General features: G+C 42.3%; 1 protein-coding gene across 5 annotated transcripts in view; it reads right to left on the bottom strand.

Moving 5' to 3' along the window:
• The window catches only part of LARP1 (La ribonucleoprotein 1, translational regulator), a 108,310-nt gene that overhangs the window by 59,915 nt on the left and 40,599 nt on the right, over positions 1 to 7,796 (bottom strand). Inside the window, exon 1 of one of the 5 annotated variants that reach the window (XM_081935019.1) lies at positions 5,847 to 5,974. The exons of the other annotated variants lie outside the window; for them this stretch is intronic. The gene's annotated coding sequence lies outside the window, so the exon portion shown is untranslated. Of the gene's footprint in view, positions 1 to 5,846; positions 5,975 to 7,796 lie in introns of those variants that run through there. 5 annotated transcript variants of the gene reach the window in all.

Below are 7,796 nucleotides of genomic sequence, written 5' to 3'. Positions count from 1 at the left end.
TAAGGATAAATGTTAAAAGGAACTGCCTAAGAACGCAAAACGGATAAAAGTAAACTGGATGTCAGAATAAACTACAGAAATTGCCAAGAGAACAGAAGACGAAGCCAAGAAAGACAAGGAACTCAGGAAGAAACTTAACAAATTTCAGAGTTCACTGTTAGAACACCAAAGATGGAAATAGATATAGAAAAAAGAAAACTCTTGTAAAAGATCTCTGAACTCGGAAGGAGCTTCCCGCCTCAAACTGATATGCTAAAGGACATCAACACCAATACAACAGATTCAAAGAAGTTCAAACAAAGATTAAGGGGCATACCAAAATTATTTACTGTAGAAATGTCAAAATCCAGGATACTACTTAGAGGAACTTCTAGTACCAGAAGACAGAGCAACAACTCCCTTTATTATCGAATTGGAAGACTACAGAAATTAGTGGAATAGTTACAGAATATATATTCTCCATTGTGGTGAAGAGAGAATCAAGGATGCGTTGACTTCATCTGCTAGCCGATTGGACAGAGTCTGTCAGAGCTGTGAGGACACCCCTCGGTTGCTAACGGTTCCCAGCTTTTGATTCAGTCCCTCAGTTAGGACAGACATGTCAAAAATTCCTTCGTTCTTTGACAGAGCATTCCTGGATTCCTTTAGATCGAATAGGATATTTCTGGATTTATTTCTGTGAGGTCTCACCGTAAAGTTCGCTGGGATTGCTTCACACAAGAGCTTCGGCTCACTCCACTGAAATCCATCTTCGGTGAACTAACCAACGTTGCAGTCAAGGAGTAGCATGAATGAGCCTGGCTCTATGCCGCTAACCCCTGGAACTTTAAACTGTGATAAGAGCTTTAACACTAATTTGACATCCGGACCAACGGTGCTTCGTATGAACATAGGAGCTTCGCACTCCTTAATTGGCAGCTGCCTAGAAGGGGCAAAACTGATTGTGGGGTAGTGTGAACAAGCCTGGCTCCGCGCCACTAACCCCTGAGCTTGGAGACTTGTCAGGAGCGTTTGCACTCCGATTGCACTCCCCCAAAAAAGTGCAGCATTAAGGATCTTTCACAGGCAATGTTGGTGAGCCTGAGCCTTCCAAAAAAGGCACAAATGGGCTCACAGGCTCCTGGAGACCAGAACAATACAAGCCCTTGAGACCCCGCTCCCACCATGTCCTGGGGAGCTTAGGGGAGTGATCGAATCCTTGCAATCCTTAGGGTACAGTCTTTAAAGGCCGCGCTGGCAGCAGAGCTCTTCTGAGAGCAAGTCTGCTTGTCACAGCACACAAAATGGCGGATGAGGCAGCTGCTGGTGGCAGCGCGGGAACTATGTCCTGGGAGGCAACAGTATTGTCAGTCGCTTCTGCAGCCCCCGTTGCGACTACTTCAGCCGAAGTGGTGGCCAAGCGCACCTCAAAGACTGGAGAAAAAGCTGTAGCGGCTCGTAAGAGCTCCAAGGCAGCCAAGAAGGATGAGCATAGAAGGGAAAAGACCCTTGAAAGACTATGTGCCACAGGGCAGAGAGGCTGACAGGAGAAATAATCAACTGTCAGAATTGTGAGGTGAGCCAAACCATTCTAATAGGCTGTACTCGCTAGACCTCTCTCTAGGGGGAGCTAGACAGCAGCTTTCTCCACAGAGCCCTCTATTGCCTGTCAGCAATGCAGGTCTTAGGGGCTTACTGTCAGACCTGCCTACAACTGTAGGGATTTGGGAGCAGCCCTGTGAGAGGGCCAGAGCTATGCCTGAAGCTACCTTTACCCCAACAGCAGCGGCCTTCGCCCAGGGACAGGGACAGAATCAGTAGTCCCTGCCAACATGTAATCAATCATTGCAGAAAGCATCAGGCAGGGCATAGTTGCAGGTGCATCCTCAGTGGTCTCTGGTTTATCTATGGACCCCGGCCAACGCCAGGCTGCCCAGTTCCAAGGGGACTTTCCACTCTTCCCTGAATCCTATTCCCATGTTACCTCCCAACAGCCAGTCTCCACTCTCTGAGGAGGAAGAGCAAAGGGAATTGGACCTTTCTGACATGACAAGCTGTTGCCCAACTAGTCAGCCTTTACGGGATTTTCCAACATGCCCTGTTTAAGTCTCTCCTCTTTAAAGCAAAATCCAGAACCACCGGAAGGCCTAGCTGATCCAACCAACCCACTCTTCTCTGAACTAACCATGACGGTGGCGGTCATCCCCTCGCCAAAACTATTTATTGACGTGGTCCAGAGGCAGTGGCCTCTCCTGGGGCAGTCCCCAATATTTTATAATGTGGGCCCAGAGCTCACCTGGGGGCTCCAGCTGCCAGCTGTGGATTCCAGTGGCAGTCCTGCAATCTTCTTCCACCATACCTGGTGACCCCTAGAAGAACTTGAAGGCAGAGGATAGAACATCCACAACTGCCTCATTCTTCAACAAGGCCTCCTTGCTCTAGCTTCACCAGATGCAAGAGAGGATCCCGGCAGCAGACATGAGAACACACCAGGACATTAATAAACTTGTAGCAGTGGCAGTTTTTTGCAGACGCCACACTCAACACAGCCAGATTTACATCCAAGCCAATGCTTCTTCGGTAGCGGCCCACCACTTGCTCTGGTTATGCCATCACAAGTAGTGGCTTGCCTCATCCCCTTTCAGAGGCAAGAAGCTATTTAGAGATTTTCTGGACCCAACCCTGCTGGAATCCAGAGATAAAAGAAAGGTTGTGCCATCTTTTTCTAGACGAGGCGATTTTCGCCCCTCACCGTACTTTTGCCGGCCCTCCTTTTAGACTACGGAAACAAGTGTGGGATTTCCACATACCCAGGGGAACTACATCCCAAGACAGAGACAACAAGATAGGTCGGGCAGGAGCAGATAATTTTAGACAAAGTAGCCCTTTCGTGGCAGAGGTCAGTCCTTTCTTCGCCCCAAGTGACTGCAAGTCCTGCCGTCCAATCGGGGGTCGCCTGACCCTCTTTGCAGACCGATGGGAGGAGATTATATTGGATGCCGGGATCCCGGAGACGGTGAGGTCGGGCCTCTCCCTCAAATTCCTCTCCACACCCCCAAGGTTCTTTACTCGTTGCCCAGTTACAAAAGATGTTTCAAAGAAGGTCCTCATAGAAACAGCAATACAGCACCTGCTGGAAATTCAGGCAACCTAGTAGGTCCCAGAGTACCAACAGTGGCATAGATTCTATTTGATCCTTTTTCTGATCCCCAAGACCTTGGGGGGAGGGGGGAGCCATTCTGGACTTGAAAAGGCTGAATCACCACCTTGTATACCAGCAATTCAAGATGCAATCACTCCAATCTATCCTGGGGGACATTCAGGAGGGCAACTTCCTGTCAATAGATTTGACAGCGGTGTATCTGCATGTGCCCATCTTGCCGCTCCACTGCCATACCTCCAATTCCTGTATGCAAGCCGCCACTTTCATTACAAGGCCCTGCCATTTGGCCTATTGTCAGTGCCAAGGGCATCCACGAAGCTACTGGCTGCATTGGCAGCTCATTTCTGGGCTCTTCCTGTACATGTCCAGTGTTACCTGAATGATATACTGATCCAGTCCTCCTCTGGTCACAGGCAAGGGAGGATCTGCAGGTCACTATCCAAATACTTCAGCATGTGTTCTCAATAAATATAGGGTTCTCGATAAATATAGACTACAGTCCACCCATAGAAGAAGCCAGCTTTGGTATGTCCCATCCTGGATTCTCTCTCAACCACAATGGAGGAGGAGTGTTGGTCTTACCCGATATGCTCCTTCTCATTGAGTTGAGAGAGAATCCAGCCCCACTCTGAAGCCCAACTGGTCCTGGGTCCAAAGGCAAGAACCTTAGAACAAGACACGTCGAGTCTGTCACTTCGTCTTCACCAAAATCTGGGGACCGTTAGCAACAGAGGCGTGTCCTCACAGCTCTGACTTTCTCAGTCTAATCAGCTAGCAGACGACGTCAACCCATCCTGGATTCTCTCTCCACTCAATGATAAGGAACGTATGAGGTAAGACCAGCGCCCCTTCTGTATAGCAAGTAGCAGAAAAAAAAACAGTAAAACTTCTAACCAAGTTATGACAATAGATCAGAAAACAATACAGTGGCCCAGAGGTTGGAAGAGGTCAATCAACATAATAATACAAGCAGTCTTCAACTTAAACTAAAATTGAGCCCAAAATTTCTGCTGCTAAGCGAGACTGTTATTAAATGAGTTTTGCCCCATATTACATTTCTTAGCAAGAGTGACCTGGATAACTTTCCATTATTGCATTTATAAGAGACTTTTTAAAGCTTTAGGAATTTGTGAGAAGAAATAAAAGATAAAATGAAATGAAATCAAGATTGCTAAAAGTAAAAAGAAAAACTACAGTTGGTTTATTTGATCAATGTTAAAACACATTTACTATCTCTGGTAATCAGTAATGGACATTTACTGATCTGGATTGAATGATAAAAGTTTTAAGGATTTGTTTATAGATACAAGATGAGGTATGGGAAGAACAGATTGTTGTGTTTTAAGTGATTTAATTACACACAGACACCAAAATAAGACCTACTCAGAAAGTAAGTCCTAGCTTGATTTTTACACATGTGCCCAATATAAGTCATACCCCCCCCCATATAATCCCCTAATTAAGACCCGTCCACTCCAGGGTGAATGAAAATTAAGCTAGGGTAGGGATGGGGGTGGTGGAGCTGCCCTACTACTTACCTTCAGAGAGTTGCAGCTCCCCCCACTCCCCCAAAAAAAGACCTGGTGTCTTTTTTGGTGGCAAAAAAAATATAAGACAGGGTGTTATTTTGGGGGAAACTCTGTGTGTGTGTGTTTGTGTACACATATACATACATACATAATATATTATAATATATTCTTTTTTTCTTTTCTGCACCTATTTTTTTAGTTTGCATTAGCTTTTATCTTTTTAATTACAATTTATCTTTTAACTCGTAGAGTACATGTTTCTGTAAGAGTAAAGTTTCATTTGCTTTTTCCCATGAAAAGTTACTCATCTAAAAAAAAAAAATCCTCAAGATATAGTGTATATTTATAATACATATTAATTACATAAAAATATAAAACAAGATGCTTCATGAGATATCAAATGCAACCACAAATTTGGAAACAAGGCATAGGGCTAATTATAATTAATATTCCTATTTTGTTCCAGTCTCAAAATCCCACTGCTGACCTGCAGCATGTGTTGGAAAAACCATCTTAATGGGAGTCCTATAGAATGCTGGAGTTGTGATTCCAGTATGTTTTGAGGATCAAAGCTTACGGAATTCTAGTATAGAAGAATATATATACAGAATATCTATAGAGCTCTAAACTGCAAGAGGGCATTTTATGAAAGAAGTTGAAAGTTCCTTATCCTGCAATATCAGCAACTCTACAGTCAGGTTTCTGCAAAATGATAATTCTTTTTTTTTAAGTAGTATGGTATTACCTCCATTTTAAAACTTTAGCAGGCAGTTAAAATATGATCCCCCAATAAAGGATTTATCAACCAACAGAAAAATATCTGCTGTTAGCCTTCTTATTCCTATATAAATCCCATGCTAACATGTCACTTTTAAAAAAAAGACTAAGAATAGTTAATTCTCTCTATAAATTTTCTATTAGCATAAATAGTACAATATGCATCCAATGTTGTACACACATAAATTCTTTTTATGCTGGATAGGGAAAAGAGCAAGGTAATGATTTACATGTTCAAGGTCATTTGTTCAAAAGATTATACTTCTCATTCTAATTCTAATTCTAATGGCATCCCAGTCCCCGTTTTACAAGAAACACAAACGGCTAGGTCACTCTGTCTTTCCAACCACTCCAAAGACAAGAGAAGAGAAAAAAAAGAAAATAAAGCTTAACTGTACCTCCTCAATTGCAGTATGTGAAACTGAAGAAAAGGATTCTCGGGAAAATCCAAAAGTTGACTGCCTTTTTAAAAAGTTATTTGTAAATTAATCAGTTGGCAGATCAGATGAACACCTAGCTTTTAAGTGTCCAGGTTTCTAATCTAAACTCAAGCATACGGTCAAAAGTAAAAGAATTATTAACAGAAGAAAGGGGGAGGAGGAAAAGTACACTCGGGAGTGGGTTGGTTTCAGAAAAGAGTTCCCAGCTGAATGCCATGTTAATCCTTCCACCTGTGTTTGTCTATCATAACCTTGGATTAGAGCTCTTGAGAAAATCTACATATTTTTTTCAGCTGTCACAAGGCACCTCCATGAACAGAAAGCAACCACCTTCTAAATTTTTAACCTTATGGAAGCATCTGCCCAGAACTTTAAGCAAAGATGGAAGTTGAGCTATGTAGTTCATTTCCAAATATTTGCTTCAAAGCATGCAGAAATATAAACCTTGTACCTGTCTGTAGCTTCTTAAAGAAATATCTTTCCCTGGTACTATGCAGAGAAATACACAGCCCTAATATTTTGAATCCGGAACACTGTAATTGTTGCACCACCTTGCCAACTCCAAAAGAACCTAAAAATATTTGTCAAAACTTTCTTTATATGTAAGTCTCAATTTAGGAATCACATAAAGCCACAAAAACTTAACTTCTATAAAATCAGACAATTGTTCCATCTGGTTTAGTAGTCTGCTAAATAATTGTCAGCACTTCTATAGGTTTTAGGCACATTGTGTTTGCAATTCCTGTGCTACCTGAAACAATGACGGGCTGAAGCATTTTGCATGCAAAGCATGCACATTAGTATTTTCCCCTCACAGACTACTAATAAGAGTGGGGGGGGGAGAGAACCTTCTCATTAATTGCTATACAAGTACAGCATTTCGAACAATGCTGCAATACAGGAATAACTGAATCAATACTATATGTTGATAGAATAAGCTCTAAAATATTCAAAAGAAATGACTATTGCCTAAAAGCACTACTGTTTTAAGACAAGAGAGAACAAAATCTCTTCTACAATTCTGGCTCTTCTTTCATGCACATATGCAGCTTGGCCCCTAATGAAAAACTTATTAACAGATAATTGTTACCTATTCAAATACATGAACTCTGCACAGACTGGCATCCAAGGAAAGCCAGGAATGATCATTACTAAAGCAGAGTCAACTATATCACAATGCCAATAATGCTTCATCTCTGCTCTTTCTTCCATGACAACCACCATTCTCTATCGGAGAAATCTTCCTTTCACTAGACATCTTGCATCTCTACTACTAAGGTGCACAACTGTGCAGAAAGCGCAATGCTTCAATTGAGTGACAAACCACAATGGAAATCAGAGCAATGTGTTCTGCATGAGGCCATTCTGAGAGCAACGTGTTTGTGTGTGCGTGCGCGCGCACATGCATGAGAGTAGAAGTGAGTACAAAATTTCATTTATAAAAATTCTGTTCAGAACCCATTCATCCTACGATTTTGATATGCATTTTAATAACTAATTTAGAAATTGCACATTGTCCAGAATCAATCTGAATTGGACAGCCATGAAAGTTAAAGCAGGCAGTCCTCAACTTTTGAATGTCACTTAGCAACCATTCAAAGTCCTAATGGATCCTACAAAAGGTACCTGTGACCTTAATTTGCAGTTCTGGTAGCCACCTCCTCAGTCACATGATCATATTTTGGGCACTGAGCAAGTGGCCCAAATTTACAGATGTTTGCAGCATCCCATGGTCGCACTGTAAGTTGAGGACTATCTGTACATAATAATTTGATACCCATGTTTACCTAGTGTTCTCCGTGTTTTGGGCTTCAATTTCAATCAATTAGAAATGTCCAGGGTTTCTGGGAATTTCAAACAGACCAAATAAGGTGAGGATTTTATTTTTCAATAGAAGAGAACATATAT

This window comes from Natrix helvetica (genome assembly GCF_964273705.1).
Source record: "Natrix helvetica genome assembly, chromosome: 1".
In the NCBI taxonomy this organism is placed as follows: domain Eukaryota; kingdom Metazoa; phylum Chordata; class Lepidosauria; order Squamata; family Natricidae; genus Natrix; species Natrix helvetica.
This window is presented reverse-complemented; position numbering and strand designations above follow the sequence as displayed.